The sequence below is a fragment of the Bubalus kerabau genome, chromosome 15 (genome assembly GCF_029407905.1).
Source record: "Bubalus kerabau isolate K-KA32 ecotype Philippines breed swamp buffalo chromosome 15, PCC_UOA_SB_1v2, whole genome shotgun sequence".
In the NCBI taxonomy this organism is placed as follows: domain Eukaryota; kingdom Metazoa; phylum Chordata; class Mammalia; order Artiodactyla; family Bovidae; genus Bubalus; species Bubalus kerabau.
Genome location: NC_073638.1, coordinates 50,036,139 through 50,056,873, shown reverse-complemented (window position 1 = coordinate 50,056,873; position 20,735 = coordinate 50,036,139). Strand labels below are relative to the sequence as shown.

At 37.2% G+C, this 20,735-nt stretch overlaps 2 pseudogenes; one reads left to right on the top strand and one right to left on the bottom strand.

Annotated features, from left to right (window-relative positions):
• Nucleotides 1–5,569: 5,569 nt before the first annotated feature.
• On the bottom strand, nucleotides 5,570–11,251 carry LOC129627823 (olfactory receptor 51I2-like; annotated as a pseudogene).
• On the top strand, nucleotides 5,696–7,033 carry LOC129628228 (olfactory receptor 51H1-like; annotated as a pseudogene).
• Nucleotides 11,252–20,735: the final 9,484 nt, after the last annotated feature.

Below are 20,735 nucleotides of genomic sequence, written 5' to 3'. Positions count from 1 at the left end.
CCTCTCCACCTGACCCCATTAAACAAAACAGTTTTGTTTTGTTTTGTTTTGTTTTCCACTCTAAATTGAGCTTGTGCTCACTAGAAGTATTTGTCATCTTTTTTTTAGCAAGGTCCAAGATATTTGAATGAGAATTTCTGCTTTAAAAAAATAGTCATTCAAAATCAAACTTAATTTTCCAGATTAAAAAAAATAAAGAATTGACCCAGGTGAAGAACTGTTCTGCTAGTATTTTGAAACAGCAATAAAATTTTACAGCCACAATATTTTTTATCCAAGTTTTCTTTAAAATCTCTGTAATTTTAATGATGTCATTCTTTCACATAGACAATATATCTGGTTTTATCCCAACTGATGCTTCTTCAGACTTCCTATATGACAACTTATCAGAAAAGCCTTCCTCTAGATTCCCAAGTTAAAATATATACAGTGATCTAGATATAGATGTGAACTTGGTGTGTAACTCTAAATCAGACCTTGACATATTATAATAACTTTTATGTAAACTTTGTTTTCCAATTGTGTTGGTATTATTATAAGCTCTTTTCTGTTTTATGTTCAATCTTTCTAAGTACCCATTAAAATAGGTATAATTGCACATATTTTGACAAGTAATATTAGTTCTCAGAAAGATTGAATTACTCTCGGGATCACATGAGGAAAAAATGATAAAGCTAATTTTTAAATCATAATGGTTAAGTTTCTTCCATAATACTGCTTTATTTCTCACACATGTTTGACTCTCTAATGTTTAGAATAGTACCTGACACAAGCAGGGCTTCTCATTAAAAACTGCATGATTGGTATAAGGAGGTATAACATAACATAACAACATGACATAACAAGATATAAATGGGAAAGCAGGCAAAATAGAATTTTCCTTTCAGAAGCTGTTATAAAGATGGGTTTAGAACCAAGTTTTTTCTTTGACCAAAATAAATGAAGAACAAGTTAAAAAAGAAACAAAATAGACAAAACATGACTGAAAGCTGAAATCAAATGGATTATATTCTATTAGCTGTTTGAAGCTCAGGTTATGATAAAGCAAGAAGATTTTATGCTAATAACAAAGATATATGCATGACATATGTATGTGAATGAGTGTGTTTATGTATATGTTTATGTGTAAATGTAGGATATTTTTATAACAAGATGCATTATGTGATTTTAACCTGCTTCTACCTGGGCATTAGTCATTTTTACTTGCATAAGGTAGAATGTTTAAAATCAAAGTGGCACTTTTTAAAACTTTGTGTAAGAACCTGGCTTCTAGTTGGGCTTTGAAGAGAAAAATGAACACACACACATAAAACACTCAACATTCATATAGTATTTTGATGTACACTCTTTTATATATATTAAATACTTTGTTTGCTTATAGAAATTCAAGTCCTAGGATCTAGGAAATATGTTCTGGTTCCAGCACTGCAGTGAGCATCAGATGTTCCTTAATTATTTTTTTCTAAAAATTTCCCTCCTTTCACCCTCCCACCTCCTTTCCTTTCTCCCACCCTCTCTCCATTCTTTTCTTCTGTTTTGCTTCCCACCTGTATCACTGTCTTATTCTGCCATTCTTGCTGCTTCTGCTGCTTTTCTACTTTATCCAACACATGTTTAAGCTGCTATGTATTGAGCTGGAACATTGGCTTGATAAACTACAATGTCTTACCAATTAGTATTTTCTTGTCAAATCAGCATGGGATTTTATTTTATAATGTCTACAATTTACTTACGCATATATTTGTTTTGAACTGAATACTATAAAAGCTCAAAAACAAATGCTGACTTACTTTTAGGCAATATGCGGTGTGCTTTTGCTCTGTCTTATATAATTAATCCTCATAGCAACATTTAATATAGCATCTCTATTACAAATTTATTAAAAAGAAAGCTGGAAATTATTGAAATCAAGTTGCATCAGTCATTTTGCTAAGTCACTCATTTATTAAAAAACATTTATCATAATACATAAAATATTTTCAGAAAAAAATCTCACTAGAGAAAGAGGCATGTGATCTCAAATACTTGCAGATTAATTAATAGGGCAGAAATATAAGAAATACTTTCTAGAAGACACAGTATCTGAGATTAATTTTTCAGATCTAAATAGAAATTCACTGGGTATGTAAGAGAGAGGGAGGAGCAAGTGATCAAGCCAGAGGGCTTGTCTTGAGCAAAAGTGTAAAGACACAGAATGATAATGTATAAGGCTAGGGCTCCCAACATTGGAGAAGGAAATGGCAACCTACTGCAGTGTTCTTGCCTGGAGAATCCCAGGGACGGGGGAGCCTGGTGGGCTGCAGTCTATGGAGTCGCACAGAGTCAGACACGACTGAAGTGACTTAGCAGCAGCAGCAGCAGCAGGGCTCCCAGCACCTGCAGAATTATTGCAACAAAATACAGAGCATAGGGATGTCATTTATATTAGTGATGAACTTAGAGAACCATGCACGTCTGTTTTGTAAACTTATTGTGCCTCATAATAAAGAAGCAAAGGAAATTAAGTTTATTTTGTTGCTTATGAGAAAATATTTAAAAGGGTACAATGTAGTCTTGTTGACATTTTAGAAACTTACTATGAAAAGTGTAGGAACAATGTATTAAAGGAGAAATACTAGGGGTAGAGCTTTCAGATAAGAAATGACTAGTTTGTTTAAGGTAAAGAGCAATGTTAAGAGTTAATAACAGTAGCCTTAAGTTGAGACCTGGGTTGGGAAGATCCCCTGGAGAAGGAAATGGCAACCCACTCCAATACTCTTGCCTGGAAAATCCCATGGATGGAGGAGCCTGGCAGGCTGCAGTCCGTGGGGTCACAAAAAGTCAGACACGACTAAGCGACTTCACTTTCACTTTTTAAACAGCATTTATATCTGTCTTGTGCATGCTCAGTCATGTCCGACTCTCTGTGACCTCATGGATTGTAGCCCACCAGGCTCCCTTGTCCAGCAGATTCTTCAGGCAAGAATACTGGAGTTGGTTGCCCTGCCCTTATCCAGGGGATCTTCCTGACCCAGGGATTGAACCAGCTCTCTTGAGTCTCCTGCATTTTTAAGCAGGTTCTTTACCATTTGTGCCACCTGGGAAGCCTATGTATAGATATATCTATATGTATACATATATATGTATGTAGATCTATATATGTGAAGTGAAAAAACTGAAAGTGTTACTCGCTCAGTCCTCTCCAACTCTTTGTGACCCCATGGAGTGGAGCTTGCCAGGCTCCTCTGTCTGTGGAATTTTCCAGGCAAGAATACTGAAGTAGGTTGCCATTTCCCCCCTCCAGGGGATCTTCCTGACCCAGGGATGGAACCTGGGTGTCCTACATTGCAAGTGGCTTCTTTTACATAGTGAGGCACTTTTTTTAGTCATTTCCCATTAGAACCTTACAGACAGTAGATACTGATATCCTCATTACACAAAGAGGGAAGGAAGCACAGAAAGATAATAGCCAAAGACAAATGACTGATTAGAATGGAGCCATCTATTGAACTCAACAGTCTGGCTCCGGACTTTGCTTTTCACAGCTACATTACCGACAGTAAAATAAACTGGCATTACATTTATGATAGTCTCATCAATACTAGGGCTTCCCAGGTGGCACAGTGGTAAAGAATCCACCTGTAATACAGGAGTCACAAGAGAGGCGGGTTTGTCCCTCCATTAAGAACATCCCCTGGAGAAGGAAATGGCAACTCACTCCAGTATTCTTGCCTGGAAAATTCCATGGATAGAAGAGCCTGACAAGCTACAGTCCATGAGGTCACAAAAATGTCAGACATGACTGAGCACATAGTCCATCAATAATATTTTTGAATAAAATACATGAAAAATTTGTATGGGTTGGAAAGGGTTAAATTAACTCTTATGCTTAGGGTATATATTTGAATTTCCTGTGAAGCAACTGGCTAGATATGTCTTTGTATCAATTGAACACATGTTAAGAAAAGGTATCTGGATTGAGTATGAAAATTTGAAAGTTAATTGGAGACTTTAGAATATTCAAATTGCTCAAAAATTTTACATGAACCATAACATAAGAGAAAAAGCATAAATGTAAGCCGAAGAGTAACAGAAATACTCTGTTTCTTTTTTTTTGTTGTTAATTTAATTTTTTAACTTTACAATATTGTATTGGTTTTGCCATATATCAAAATGAATCCGCCACAGGTATACATGTGTTCCCCATCCTGAACCCTCCTCTCTCCTCCCTCCCCATACCATCCCTCTGGGTCTTCCCAGTGCACCAGCCCGAAGCATCCAGTATTGTACATCGAACCTGGACTGGCAACTCATTTCATATATGATATTATACATGTTTCAATGCCATTCTCCCAAATCATCCCACCCTCTCCCTCTCCCACAGGGTCCAAGAGACTCTTCTATACATCTGTGTCTCTTTTGCTGTCTCATATACAGGGTTATTGTTACCATCTTTCTAAATTCCATATATATGTGCTAGTATACTGTATTGGTATTTTTTCTTTCTGGCTTATACTCTAAGTTTCTAAGGAAGAAAATAAATATAGAGATTTAGAGTCCTTTGAAATGGAGAAAAAATGAAAGTCACTGCTCACAAAAATGGATAGAGTTAATTTGTTTTTCTATGTAGTATGTGGACCACTTAGAGGGAATCAAATAGGTGAATGTATAAAACAAAATAGCCTGATACCCATCCCAGATATTAATCAATTTCTAGTAATGGAGATCAAATTATTTCACAAACTACGGTGACATTTCCTTTTTGAATTGACTGAAAGGAAAGAAGTAGGGAAGATATCCCTAAAGAGATACATTTTAATGAACTACAATTCGATAAGTTTTAAATAACATGTAAAATCATGTGATTAGTACATCAGCCATGATATGGAACATTTTGATCTTCCAAAATGTCATTTCCTGGCTATTTGTACTCAGTCTCTTTATACTCCCTTTTCATCTCTAAGATCACTGATCAGCTATCACTGATTTTGGCTTTTCTAAAATTTCATACAAATGAGATCATACAGTATGTGGGGTTTCATATTTGCCTTCTTTCACAGAGCACAAATGACCCATTCAAGCTATTGTCTGTATCAGGAATTATTTCCTTTTCAAATTAAAGCTTATGGACCTTTGCAATATGTACATCCATTCAACACTGGGTGTATGTTTGGCTTCTTTCCTTTTTTTTTTTTTTTTTGCTATCATGAATAAAGCTTATTTGATTATGTATAAGTCTTTGCATGGATATGTGTTTTTATTTCTCTTGGGCAAATTCTTAGAAGTGAAATTGCTGGGTACTGTTAAATGTTTGATAAGCGTGCATGTGACTTTATGTGAAACTGCCAAGCTGATATCCAAATAGGCTCTGTACCGTTTGTATCCCATCAGAATTTCAGTTGTTCCATATGCTCACCAACACAGTATTTTCAGGTATTTTTAATTCTAGCCATTCTAATGGTATCTTATTGTACTTCTCATTTACATTTTCTAAATACATAAAGCTGTTGAACATTTTTTCATGTGCTTAGTTGCCATTCGTAATATCAAGAGGAATAATTATGACATTATAAACTCAATTTTGAGTTCTTCATGTCTTAATTTTGTAACTCTGTGTATAGGCAATCAGTTTGCTTTTAATCAGATTTCCTGACACAGAATCTCTCTTTTATAGGGTGAGAAGCATCTTGGACTTCAGTCTGACCTACACCTTTCCATGTGGTCTTTTAATCACACTGCTTCTAATTGGCCCACCTTCTCCTTCACTGGTATGCCTGGTCTGGAGGCTGCCCAAGTATGGATTTCCATTCCCTTCTGTCTCCTGTACCTCCTAGCCCTTATGGGAAATGTTCTTCTGCTTATCCTGGTTAAAGCGGAACATAATCCTCATGAACCTCAGTTCTATTTTTTGGCTGTGCTGGCCCTTACTGACCTAGGCCTTTCATTGTCTACAATGCCTAGTGTCTTGGCTATCTTCTGGTTCAATGTCCACTACATCGGCCTGGATGCCTGCTTAACCCAGATGTTCTTCATCCATACCCTCTCAGTAGAATCAGGTGTCCTGGTAGCCATGGCTTTTGGCCGCTTGGTAGCTGTCTGTGCTCCACTGAACTACACCGGCTCCTGACGCACTCTACCGTCGCCCGCCTTAGTGGAGCTGCTGTCATACGTGGTGCCAGCCTGCTGGCCCCTCTGCCTTTCCTCCTCAGGACCTTTCCTTTTTGTGGGGCCAATATCCTCTCACACTCTTATTGCTACTACCCTGATATGCTGAACTTGGCCTGTGGGGACGTCACTTTTAGCGGTGTCTATGGATTGGTGTTTGTACTCTTCACATTTGCAGTAGACGTTGTCTTCATCTTAGTTTCATACGTGAAGATCTTGGCCACTGTTATAAAGCTGGGGAATCAAGACAGAAACTGGAAATCACTGCATACCTGTGCCTGTCACCTATGCACAGTATTCGTGTTTTACCTGCCCCTCATCAGCTTGGCAGTGCTGCATCGCTACACCCAGAACACTTCCCCAGTTCTGTTCACCAGCATGAGTAATGCCTACCTCCTCATGACACCACTGCTCAACCCTCTTGTCTACAGTCTCAAATCCAGGCAGATCCAGGCTGCTCTGCGCAAGCGATTTTGGGTTCAACGTGTTATTGCTGGAGAATGGCATTTTTCTCTATATCAGAAGAGACAACCAATTTAAAAAGTGCTGTTCAGGATCTGCTATGTGCCAAATAGTATGTTAGGCACCATGAATTCAAAAATAAAAAGACTCAGGCATTTCCCTCAAGCTAATCTAACTATGGAGGGAAAGAGAAGCAGAGGGCTTAAATAAATGATCTTAACTGATCATGAGTGATGACTGTTTGGTAGTGCTAAGGGGAAATGGCAACAGAAACTCAAGTTCAGTGTTTTTGGTGTATGAGTTGCATGAAATCATGTATTCACAACTGCTAAATTTAAGTGTATGATGCTGGATTTTCAAAGACCAAAGAGGGGCTGATTTTACTGAGAAAACAAGATTTCACCTGATTCTTAATTGCGCATGTTGTTTAAGTTGAAGCATTATAAAAGTTTAAATTGGTGATAAATTTATGACTCTATGCTTAATAGTTTTGACCATTTCTTAGGGTTGGAGTACTAGTTGATATCTCAATCTGATGGTTTTTAACCAAAAATAAAGGAGCTGTATGAAAATAAATAATATATAAGAATGTGAGAAATGGTTATTCTTACTCATCGTCCTACTTCATTCAGAATTCATACTTTATTTGGATTTTGTTTGGTTTCCCACTCCATACTGAGAATATATAGGCCTGCATTTTGGCTTCTGAAACAAGGATTTAATTCCTTTCTCTAACTTTCCAAGAGGAAAAATGAATTATTCTCTTGGGGTCAACTCTTGAGGTTAGTCATAAGCAAATGAAGACTTGTCTTGCTGAATTAGCTTATGAAACAAATAAAAGACTTACTTGTTAATGGAAATGAATAAACATACAATAGCTTTAGCAAGAATTTCAAACTAATTTATGGAAGTTCTAAGTAAATTTCAAAATGATCTCTAAAGTAATCAAAATATTTTTCATATTTGTCTAGCATATTTAGTAAGGCATCAGAGTCATACAGAAGGCAAAACTATAATATTCATATAGCTTCCATTCTATTAATGAAAATCATGGAACAGCAACAGACCATGCACCTAAATATAATTAATGAATTGGAGACTGGGTTTAAATTATGTAAATTAGGAGTAAAGTAAGCCAGTGAAGACTGGGTTTATTAGAAATTTCTGCCTGAAATACTGAAAAGATCATGAAAAGAAAGACCATGGAAGCTTAATATCTATCTCAACTTCAAAAGCATTCATCTACTTGAAATCTGTTATATATTAACAGAATAGAGGGAGTAAAATATATTTAAATGTATAATCTTTGATCTTACTAAGAGGTCATTTGAGATATACCATGAGTACCCTCAAAACATAAAATGAAATTCTGATTCTTAGTATGCTTCTACAAGTTTTAAAATCTGATTGTATATTTTTCTTTATTGAGTCTTTCCACTCAAAAGCGTTTTAACTCTGACAGTCTTAAGTATGATGATAGGGAAATAGGGATCATTTCTCAGCATTTTTCCATTTTTTGAAGACTGCAGATAAATTTCCTTTGAGGAACTCCTTATCTCTCTGTATAGCTTGAGTGAGACCAATAATAACAATATTTTAATAAATCCCTCTCCTGATCTTTCAACTGCAGAGATTAAAAACTGAAGAAAAAATTCTCCCCCTTTACATAGTATGCTGTAAAGAGTTTAAGATTACTGTTTCTACTGAACAGTGAAGGGACACAAAACCATTTACAGAACATCTTCCCCAGTTATGTGATTATCTACATTAGGAAAAAAAAAATGAGTGTAAAGCAAGATAAAAGCAGATATGAGGGATTGCTTCAGAAAGAAAAAGGGACATAATGACATTGAGTGCTAAAGCTTGGTCCCTAAGATCCTTTAATTTAATCTGTGCCCCATTCTGGTATTTTAGTTTACTTATGAATTGCCTTATGTATAAGTTAAATAATTAAACAATTAATGGTATGCTCTGTCTTAATGGCGTGTTGTTGCCTTAAAGTATGACATTTTTATTCCTGTGTTGTCTCACTCACTATGTACTAATAATCTAAATGAGAGCATTTTGTCTGATTCATTTGTCCCCTAATGTGTGGCATATAGTGGATGACAAGAATAGTTATGTAAAGATACAAAATAAAGGGGAACATGAGAAAGTGTAAGAAACAAAGGACAGAAGGTGATAAGTAAAAACAATTATACATGACTATTGAATCCATAGATTCATAAATTAATATCCACATAATTAATTAAAAGTGAATGGAATAATAATAGCTGGCTCTACTCTGTGATAGTTAATTTTCAGGCATCATTAGCATAAATAAATAACTTAATGCTTGTCTTTGAGGTGACAATTCTGAGCAGATAAATATATGATATACACAGTTATAAAACAGGCAACCTAGTCTGAATTCCTTTAAACATTTATAAATGCATACATTTTATATTTCAACATATGAAACATATATTAAAATGAACCTCTAAATATATCTTTGAACTTTAGAGCAACTGTATTATTTGCTGGTCATCTTTGATATCACCATCTGAGCAATAAAAACTATATTCTTTTATATTTATCTTTAAATCCTGGATTGACCCTTGTCCTTATCATATTTTTAGCTTGTAATATAATAGTTAATATTTATTGAACTTTTATTATATACCAGACATTGTGGTAAGCATACTCAATAAGTTATGTGTAGCATAGCACATTTCTTCTTGCAATGTTCTTAGAAAATAGATACCAGTATCAACTCTTTTTCCATTGAGGCACATTAATGGTCATTCACCATGTTCCGGGGATACATAGCAGATAAATTACAGAGTCCTGATTTTACTTTAATTGATACATACTTATCCCCAAATTAATGTGAAATCCAATTTAATACAACCTGAGAAATTTAAGTATGATTACATAGATGGCAAATTTTAGGTACAGAAGCTTTGTTATATTTTTGCTTTAATCTCATTGTATTTTTGTATCAGATGAAGTTTAGATTAATGTGGTTTCAGGAAAAATCATAAAATAGATTTCAACACAAAATATAAAAATAAAACCTCTTGTTTCCCATGCAACTATTTCCCTTTATAATATCTCAAACCCACCAAAGATAATAGCTCTCTGTATAATAATATAAATATCTTACTTTTAACCAAATTTGAGCCATATAACTATATATAAGGGATTCTCATACAGAAAATATTTGTCAAACTGTTTGGATTGACATGGGGCTTCTAGATAAGTGAGTGAACTTTAGGGATACATAAACTTTAGAGAAACATAAGGTGAAGGTGAAGGAATCTTTAGAAATATATTCCTTGATGTAATATTTAAAACTAAAAGGGAATCTCCTACTTCCAAAAAGATTGTAGTAAAATTACACAAAGTGAAAGTGATAGTCCCTCAGTTGTGTCTGACTATGTGCGACCCCATGGACTGGAGCCTTCCAGGCTCCTCTGTCCATGGAATTCTCCAGGCAAGGATACTGGAGTGGGTTGCCATGCCCTTCTCCAAGGGATTTTCCTGGCCCAGGGATTGAACCTGGGTCTCCTGCTTTGCAGGCAGAGTCTTTACCATTTTGAGTCACCTAGGAAGCAAAATCACACAGAAACATACCAAAGGGCAGACTTCAACGCACAAGAAATAAATGTCTATCCTGTTTCTTTTTACAATATCCCTGACCTTTTGATCGTTTACTCAAAATACTTCTACTCTGTTCTATCTTGTCTTAAATTTGAACAGTCTACCTAGTGCACTTCTAATCTGTTTTGTTTTCACACTAGAAACCAATGGGTTAAGGACAGGTGTGAGAAAAAGGAAAATATTGGACATGATAATGGAGTGGTACCTGCCTATTCTGTGGATCAAGGCTATGGCATTAAGTGGGACATAGAAAATGAAGACAGTGAGAAAGTGGGAGACACAAGTTTTGAGCACGTTAAGGCATCCTTCCCTGGAAGCTATTCCCAGAACTGTCTTCAAGATTAGAGCATAAGACAGAACAATAAAGACAGAATCAACCCCAAAGGAGCAGAATACCAAGGCCAGCCCATAGATACTGTTCACATGAATAGACCCACATGCCAGCTTCATCACACCAGGGTAGAAGCAGAATGAGTAGGATAGAACAATATTCCTACAGAAGGGAAGCTGTTGGAGCAGAATGGCCAAGGGGATCATTAGTTCTGTCCCTCGAGCCACAGCAGCCAGGCCCATCTGAGTAATGCGGGAGGGAGTCAGGACTATGGTGTAGTGTAGTGGGTTGCATATGGCTACAAAATGGTCAAAGGCCATAGTCAGCAACATGGCTGACTGCATGAAAGAGAAGGTGTGGATGAAGAACATTTGAGCCAGGCAACCATGGAACTCAATCTCTCGATGGTTGAAAATAAAGACTTTAAGAACAAATGGGCAGTGTAGACATGTCTATGTCAGTGGTGGCTAACAAGGACAAGAATACATATTGAGGCTCATGAAGGCTAGGAGTCTTATGTACTATGTGAATGATGATGCTGTTCCCCAGGATGACAATCACATACATGATGCTCAATGGGATGGAGATCTAGTAATAAGATGCCTCCAGCCCTGGGATTCCTGACAGAAGGAAGAAGGGTGTTTGATGGTGGGTACTGTTGAGCATGGACATGATGGTGAAACCTAAAAAAAAGAGAGTATGTGTAGAAAGTCAAGCAGTAAAGTTAACTCAGTTTCATTCCATAGTTGAAGAGAGAATTTAGAGACAGAGGAAGGTAAATTCTGTTGTATGAAGAGAAGAATAGGGTTGAATTTAGTTTAATTCAAAAAGCCTATGTAGTATTTTTAGGTCATTCATAACTGTTTTGTGAGTATATTTGTTGATGCATTGGTAGCATCCAAACACTACCAGGTAAACTATACCAAAGGATTTTAAACAGAAAGATCTCACAGAACAAATGGAAGATTCACAAATGACATGATTAATTTAGTCATTTTAAAACATGCAGTGGGGGACTTTCTTGGCAGTTCAGTGGTTAAGACTTTGCCTTCTAACTCAGGGGGTGAAGGTTCAGTCCCTGGTTGAGGTGCTGGGATCCCACATGCCTTGTGGCAAAAATCAAAACAAAACAAAAACAAAACAGAAGTAATATTGTAATAAGTTCAATAAAGACTTTAAAAATAGTATGCACCAAAAAATTTCTTTTATAAAATAAAACAAAACAATGCATTGGAAATGAGGGTAAAGATGGGATTTATTAACACGTTTAAAACAGTGTACAAATGGGAAGCAAAGCCTGCAGTACCTGAATGTTGGCTTATGCAATATTCATATGTCCTGTCTCTCTGCTGATGGTGTTAGAAAGACAAGGTGAGGTTTAAGCAAGGTAACCCCACAAGTGAAAAGTCCTTGGAGCCAGCACTCATGCTCACTCTATCAGGTACACCATAGCATGTATGTATGGCTACAGCTTTAATTTTTCACTAATCAGGCTGCCCAACATGCATAAATTCTTCCCATATTTATTGGGCTGAGAACATGGCGACCAGAGCAAAACCACAATCAATGTTATTAATGGGTGACTGATTTAGTTATGTATAAAATAACTGTCATTCTAGGCATGCTATTATCATACTTCTGATTTTTTTCTACTCATTTTCTATCTAGAAATAGCATGTTTGTTCTATCATATATTTCATATATTCTGTATTTAGCATGTCTTAACATGACCTACAACTTAGCCACTATCTATATTTACTATAACTTATTAATGTTGCCTATGTCTTATCAATTACTTATTTGTTCTGCATAATAGCACTTAACAAATAACATACATTCTACCTAAATCTCAAAAATACAAATGTATTCAATTTGTATGCTTAATACAGATCATAGCTTTTATCTACTCCACTGTCTTTTCTGTACTTGAATTGAATAGTCTCCAATCATACAAATACTCATGACTACTTCTTGGGATATGAAAGTTCTTGCTTGAAAAGAGAGAGAAACAAATTGTATAAACAAAAGAAACAATAAAGAAAGATTGGAATAGACAAAATTGATAAAAGAGAAATAAATTAGCAACTGTTTGTGACCAAAACCCTTTCAAATAAGTACAATTAGAGACAGAACAATAGAAGCCTGAGTAACACAGAGTTACCAAATATTTGTTGAGCACTTATTTGACAGGATCTCTAGGTGATACAAATGATATACAACTTATGATCCCTTCTCTAAAGTCTCTTGCAGAGTATTACACACTGGGGAAAAGATGAATCAATTCAAAACTAGGAACAAAGAAAGACATTATAAAATGATCTCTCGCTGTGTTATTTAAAGAACTTTAATCAGTAGTTTTTCCTCAATCATTATTTTATTTGATAATGACTTCACTCCAACAAAGAGGAAGCCGGGTTTATTGTTTCAAAGCCAAATTAAAAATGAAAACAAAGGAAAACAAAAGCTAAAATCTTAACAGACTTGTGTGTGCTTAGTCATTCAGTTGTGTCCAACTCTTTGTGATCCCATGAACAGTAGTCCACTAGGCTCCTCTGTCCATGGGATTCCCCAGGCAAAAATACTGGAGTGAGTTGCCATTTCCTTCTCCATAACGGACTTAGGGGATAAACAAATTCCCAAGGCCATGTGACTTTGAGTCAGTCAGTATTATAACCTAAATTTTCTGTCCTACTACTCTGTTTTTTCAATAACACCCTTGTTAAGTTATAAAAAATAAATACAAATAGTAGGTATACAGTGAAAGGGTACTAAATGAGGAGTTGTAGAGTCATAGCAGAATTCAAGGAGAGAATCAAATATGAGCTTGTATTTGGGTGATGAAAAATTTTAATTAGAACAAGTGAAATCACTTGTTCCAGGTTGACTAATTCCAGGCTCACTGACTTATAAGAGCAAAGATATAAACAAAAGCAAAAATGAACAAGCAAATATAGCAAAAGTATGGACATCAGAATAAGACTTATTAGGGCAGGGCACAAGGAGTATGCTTCTGAATGATATGAAGAGTTGAAAAAGAAATGATAATAAGATAGAATAGATGGTATAGAGTCTTGTTAGAAGCCATAGGTTGGGGTAAAGAGGATGTGGTATAATTAGGGGTTTACTGAGTATCAGAATGCAAAATCATCAGTGCTCAAGACAGCTTGGATTTACTGCAAACTTCTTGGCTACTTTTATACCCACTAAGAGGTCAAGTGGTAAGAACCTACACAATTGTATTTGATCCAGCAGAGAGAGACACAGACAGGAAAAAGTGGAGGAAAAAACAAAACAAGCAACAAAAACAAACAGGATTCAGTTGACAATATAAAGGGGAAGAAGTTCCTTGTCTCTCATTTTACACCAAAATTTTGAGCCTGGTTTCTGGGCTTAGAGAATGACATTAAAAGACATTTTAGGCAGTTCATGAACAAGAACTAAACTTTCTCAGAGAGAGGGTTTGATTTAAAAAGTCCATTTTAAAAACATTGTATCAATCATTTTTTTCTAGCATTATCTCTAGTGCCTTATTGAGAGTTAGAAGGACTGGACTGGGCAGAGGTAGAGCTTGTTTATGGAAAAAGGGACATCGCTCATGCAGAAGTCATAGCTATTGTCAAGGAGGGGAAATTTCCCCCCTCCTTGATTCCTGGGTTCTTTTTGCCATTCTAATAATTAAATGTTGACAAGTCAGATTAACAAGAAAAAATTAATTTAGTATGCATAGAGGTCTAATAGATATGGGGCATAAGAAGTGGCCACGGTGGCAGCTTTCATACTTTTTAAACAAAGGAACAATACCTATGAAGAATTGACAGGGCAAAGAAATTTAGCCTTGACTGCTTAATTAGTGAAGAATCTAAACAGAGTTTGGGTTTGGGATAGTAAATTAAAAAGGAAGTGGAAAGTTTTATTAACATAGGCTTCTCACCCTGAATCCCAATCTCTGGTGATAGAATATCTCTCTTGGTAAGGGAAGGGTGCCTTTCACATGAGAGACTTTCCTGCTTTCAGGGACAGAGAGAAAGGTTTTCTTACACTGGCTGTTTCTTAAGTAACTTTAATTCAAAATAATCAATATGCCATTGTTCCATATTTTGGGGAGCCCTGCCCTGAGAGCTAGCACTAAAATTAGGAATAAATGATGTCTACAATGGAAAGGCTAGTCAAGAGAATTAGGTCTAAAAATGGTTAGTAGATGTAGTTTTCAGGAATTTGGAGAAGGAAAAAGAGCAGTAGTAATCAACTATTTCTCGCCAGTCAGAATGGCTCCGATCCAAAAGTCTACAAGTAATAAATGCTGGAGAGGGTGTGGAGAAAAGGGAACCCTCTTACACTGTTGGTGGGAATGCAAACTAGTACAGCCACTGTGGAGAACAGTGTGGAGATTCCTTAAAAAACTGGAAATAAAACTACCTTATAATCCAACAATCCCACTGCTGGGCATACACACCGAGGAAACCAGAAGGGAAAGAGACACGTGTACCCTGATGTTCATTGCAGCACTGTTTATAATAGCCAGGACATGGAAGCAACCTAGATGTCCATCAGCAGATGAATGGAAAAGAAAGCTGTGGTACATATACACAATGGAGTATTACTCAGCCATTAAAAGGAATACATTTGAATCAGTTCTAATGAGGTGGATGAAACTGGAGCCTATTATACACAGTGAAGTAAGCAAGAAAGAAAAACACCAATACAGTATACTAACTCATATATATGGAATTTAGAAAGATGGTAACAATAACCGTGTGTACGAGACAGCAAAAGAGAAACTGATGTATAGAACAGTCTTACGGACTCTGTGGGAGAGGGAGAGGGTGGGATGATTTGGGAGAATGGCATTGAAACATATATAATATCATATATGAAATGAATCGCCAGTCCAGGTTTGATGCATGATACTGGATGCTTGGGGCTGGTGCACTGGGACGACCCAGAGGGCTGGTATGGGGAGGGAGGAGGGAGGAGGGTTCAGGATGGGGAACACATGTATACCTGTGGTGGATTCATTTCAATATTTGGCAAAACTAACACAATACTGTAAAGTTTAAAAATAAAATAAAATTAAAAAAAAATCCCCTGTATTGTAGCTGATGGTTAGAAAGATTGTGGGTAAAAGTGGTTTTAGACTAGAGCACCAGGAATCAAGTATGAGAGGCGGTGTCTAGAAGTGAATGGGTAGTGCAAAACTGGAGGTGGAAAATGTAAACTATATAAGTTACGGCAAAAACAGTACTAGCTTTTTGCAACATCAGTTCAGTTCAGTCACCCTGTCGTGTCTGACTCTTTGCAACCCCACGTAGTGCAGCATGGAAGCCTTCCCTGTCCATCACCAATTCCCAGAGCTTGCTCAAACTCATGTCCATTGAGTCAGTGAGCCATCCAAACATCTCATCCCCTGTCGTCCCCTTCTCCTCCTGCCTTCAATCTTTCCCAGCATCAGGATCTTTTCCAATGAGTCAGTTTTGCAAGATAGCAGGAATAAAAAAGACAATTTTAAATAGGGTTTAAGGGCTTAAGCTCTGGAATCAGAAATCCCCAATTGAGACTCCTGCTCCCACCGCCCCTATAATATATTAGATTTGTGATCTTGGTTAGCAGCTTAACCATTTTGTTCCCTGTAAAATGAACCACAGAGATCCTATCATACCGCCACTAAAGTAAGGCTTTAAACTTAGCAGATAAGCAGAGAGTGCACTGTTGGAAGCTGAGAGCTGTAAGAAGGAAGGAAGGTTGGATAGGGCTTAGCAGGAAAGAGGGGGGTTGGAAAGCAAGGACATCTTCCTTTCAAAGCCCTAGTTTTGTCAAGTCCTTCCACTGTAGAATACAAAAGAACGACTGTGCTGTTCAAGTTCACAACTCTGTCATTTGTCATGCTGCACAATACACACACAGGAGGGCTTGCTTTTTCTCCTAAAGTATGCTTTCAGAAAACATACGGTGTATCATATAATTTCCCCTGGGGAACCTGAAACAAAGAAGCTGCTTAGGTATAGAATCGTATTTTTTCTAGGTCATCTTAGACCTGTGGAGCATTGGTCTCTCTGAACTAGCCCTGGGGCGGGAAGACAGGAAGGACTTTACTTGCTATTGGAAGTGGCAAAATGCCTCCATAGACCCGTACAAGGAGCAATAAGACTAATCTGCCTAGTAACTCTCACTCTTTATGTTATCCTCAAACAGCCCTACAAAATAAAGAATGTGAGAATCTGCCTCCCTTTCATACTAGAGGGTAGATAGTACTATCATAAATCATTTATGTTACATTTAACATTTAGATAACTTTGTATCTGTTCCTTCCATGCTAGAGAATTAATGCTGGGAAAGATAAAAATATTTGAGAAAAGAAAAAAGTGAATAATGGGAGCTTGTGGAAATGGAGATATTCAAAAAATAGGAAGGGTATCAGCTTCAAAACAGTACTTCAGGATGTGGGAAGACATGAAAAATAAAGTCTAGCATGATAATCATGAGAGGAAGCACTCTAAGGGCACAAGCAATATTAATGTAATGGTTAATTGACCTTAAATTCTGGAGAAGGAAATGGCAACCCATTCCAGTGTTCTTGCCTGAAGAATCCCAGGGATGGGGAAGCCTGGTGGGCTGCTGTCTATGGGGTCAGACATGACTGAAGCGACTTAGCAGCAGCAGACCTTAAATTCAGCCACTATGAGAACACTTTTCTTTTCAGCTTTAAGCAACCTTTTCCTGTGAACTTCCTCTGAGTTATAATAAATTACTGCTTTCAGGTCTTCACACTTAAAGTTTAGTAAGAAAAGTCTTAGGTCACATTTGGGGCCACAGCACCTACGGCAGGGTAGCTGAACTCTGGACAATGGTTGGAGCAGTTATTCACATGCTGTAGTGTTTTCGCACTGTTGGGGCATGTTCCAGGTGGAAAAGTTTAGTTAAAAAGCCATCTGGCCTTTCAAATCCCTTGAGGATGGCCAGGTCCTACAATGTCTTAGGAGAGCACAGAATTCCTCAGAGAATAAGGTTGGGGCACTAAAAGTGAAAAGAAATCAGGCCAGAAAAAAATATTCTTTCATTTTCTTTATACAGAGAAAACAGTTTCAGTGTCTAAACATTTCTGTGAAGAGATAATGGAAGTAGCTAGATCACAGTAAGATTTAGTGCTGTGTCTGAGTGTGTGCATGTGTCTGAGAGTGTATGCCTGTGTGAATGGAATAGTATCAAAAGATTAGGACTTATTATTTTTAGTTAAAAATATGTTTTTCAATAACCTTCTTTAAAAACATCAATCTCAATTATACTCAATGTGAAAAACACTGTCACACATTTGAGACAATGCAAGTTGAGCCAGATCAGTTTTGACAGAAAAATTTAAAGCATGCTAGTTAGTTTTCTTTTGGATAGATTAAAGAATTTAAGATTGTTGGAAGAAGATCCCCCAAAACAGACAAAAATATACCAATTCAGTTACTGATGAGTTTTCCTTTAGAGCCATACACACATAGACTGTTAGAACAAAAATGAATGGAAGATTATCATAGATTTCTCATTTATAGATGTGAGTCCCTGAGGAATGGATAAATATATGGTACATATATAAAGTGGAATATTACTCTGCCATTAAAATGAATGAAATAGAGATTGTCAAACTGACTGAAGTAAATCAAAGTGAAATATCATAATATTCTTATATGCAGAATCTAGAAAGAAATGATACACATGAACTTATTCACAAAACAGAAACTGACTTACAGACTAGAGAATGAATTTATGATCATGCGGGTTAGGAAGGAGGGCAAAGGGACAGTTACAGAGTTTGGGATCAACATGTACACATTGCTATATTTAAAATGGGTAAACAACAAGGACCTATAGTATAGTACAAGGAACTCTGCTCAATATTATGTAACAACCAAATGGGAAAAGAATTTTTAAAAGAATGAATACATGTATACATATAACTGAATCACTTTGCCGCACATCTAAAGCTATCATAACATTGTTAATCAACTATATTTCAATGTAAAATGAACAAGGCAAAGACATAGAGGAAAACAATAGAATGGCAAGGACTAGAACTCTCTTCAAGAATACTAGAGATACCAACCAGTCCATTCTGAAGGAGATCAGCCCTGGGATTTCTTTGGAAGGAATGATGCTAAAGCTGAAACTCCAGTACTTTGGCCACCTCATGCGAAGAGTTGACTCATTGGAAAAGACTCTGAGGATGGGAGGGATTGGGGGCAGGAAGAGAAGAGGATGACAGATGATGAGATGACTGGATGGCATCACTGACTCGATGGACGTGAGTCTGAGTGAACTCCAGGAGTTGGTGATGGACAGGGAGGCCTGGCATGCTGTGATTCATGGGGTCGCAAAGAGTCAGACACGACTGAGCGACTGAACTAAGCTGAGAGATTCCAAAGGAATATTTTATGCAAAGATATGCAAAGGACAGAAATGGTATGGACCTAACAGAAGCCGAAGATACTAAGAAGAGGTGGCAAGAATACACAGAAACTATACAAAAACAGATCTTAATTACCCAGATAACCACAGTAGTGTGATCACTCACCTAGAGCCAGACATCCTTGAGTGTGAAGTCAAGTGAACATTAGGAAGCATCACTATGAACAAAGGTAGTGAGGTGATGGATTCCAGCTGAGCTATTTCAGATTCTAAAAGATGATGTTATTAAAGTGCTACACACAACATACCATAAAATTTGGAAAACTCAGCGATGGCCACAGGACTGGAAAAGGTCAGTTTTTATTCTAATCCTAAGGAAAGGCAATGCCAAAGGATGTTCAAACTACTGCACAATTGCACTCATCTCACACACTAGCCAAGGTCTGTCTAGTCAAGGCTATGGTTTTTCCAGTGGCCATGTATGGATGTGAGAGTTGGACTGTGAAGAAAGCTGAGCACTGAAGAATTGATGCTTTTGAACTGTGGTGTTGGAGAAGACTCTTGAAAGTCCCTTGGACTGCAAGGAGATCCAACCAGTCCATTCTGAAGGAGATGAGTCCTGGTTGTTCATTGGAAGGACTGATGCTGAAGCTGAAACTCCAGGACTTTGGCCACCTCATGCAAAGGGTTGACTCATTGGAAAAGACTGTGATGCTGGGAGGGATTGGGGGCAGGAGGAGAAGGGGACGACAGAGGATGAGATGGCTGGATGGCATCACTGACTCGATGGACTTCAGTCTGAGTGAACTCCTGGAGTTGGTGATGGACAGGGAGGCCTGGCGTGCTGTGATTCATGGGGTCGCAAAGAGTTGGACACGACTGAGCTACTGAACTGAACTGAACTGAACACACTAGCAAAGTAATGCTCAAAATTCTCCAAGCTAGGCTTCAACAGTTTGTGAACCAAGAAATCCCAGATGTTGAAGCTGGCTTTAAAAAAGGCAGAGGAACCAGAGATCATATTGCCAACATCCATTGGATCATAGAAAAAGCAAGAGAATTCCAGAAAAATACCTACTTCATTGACTATGCTACAGCCTTTGACTGTGTGGATCACAACAAACTGTGGAAAATGCTTCAAGAGATGGGAATAGCAGACCACTTTACTTGCCTCCTAAGAAATCTGTATGCAGGTCAAACAGCTACAGTTACAACCAGACATGGAACAATAGACTGGTTTCAAATTAGAAAAGGAGTATGTCAAGGATGTATATTGTCACCCTGCTTATTTAACTTATATGTAGAGAACATCATGTGAAATGCCAGGCTGGATGAAGCACAAGCTGCAATCAAGATTGCTGGAAGAAATATCAATAACCTCAGATATGCAGATGACACCACCCTTATGGCAGAAAGTGAAGAAAAACTAAAAAGCCTCTTGATGGAAGTGAAAAGAGGATAGTAAAAAAGCTGGCTTAAAACTCAACATTCATAAAACGAAGATCATGGCACCTGATCCCATCACTTCATGGCAAATAGATGGGAAAACAGTCGAAACAGTGACAGACTTTATTTTTGGGGGCTCCAAAATCACTGCAGATGTTGATTGCAGCCATAAAATAAAAAGACACTTGCTCCTTGGAAAAAAAGCTATGACCAACCTAGATAGCATATTAAAAAACAGACATTACTTTGCTAATAAAGGTCCATGTAGTCAAAGCTTTGATTTTTCCAGAAGTCATGTATGAATGTGAGAGTTGGACCATAA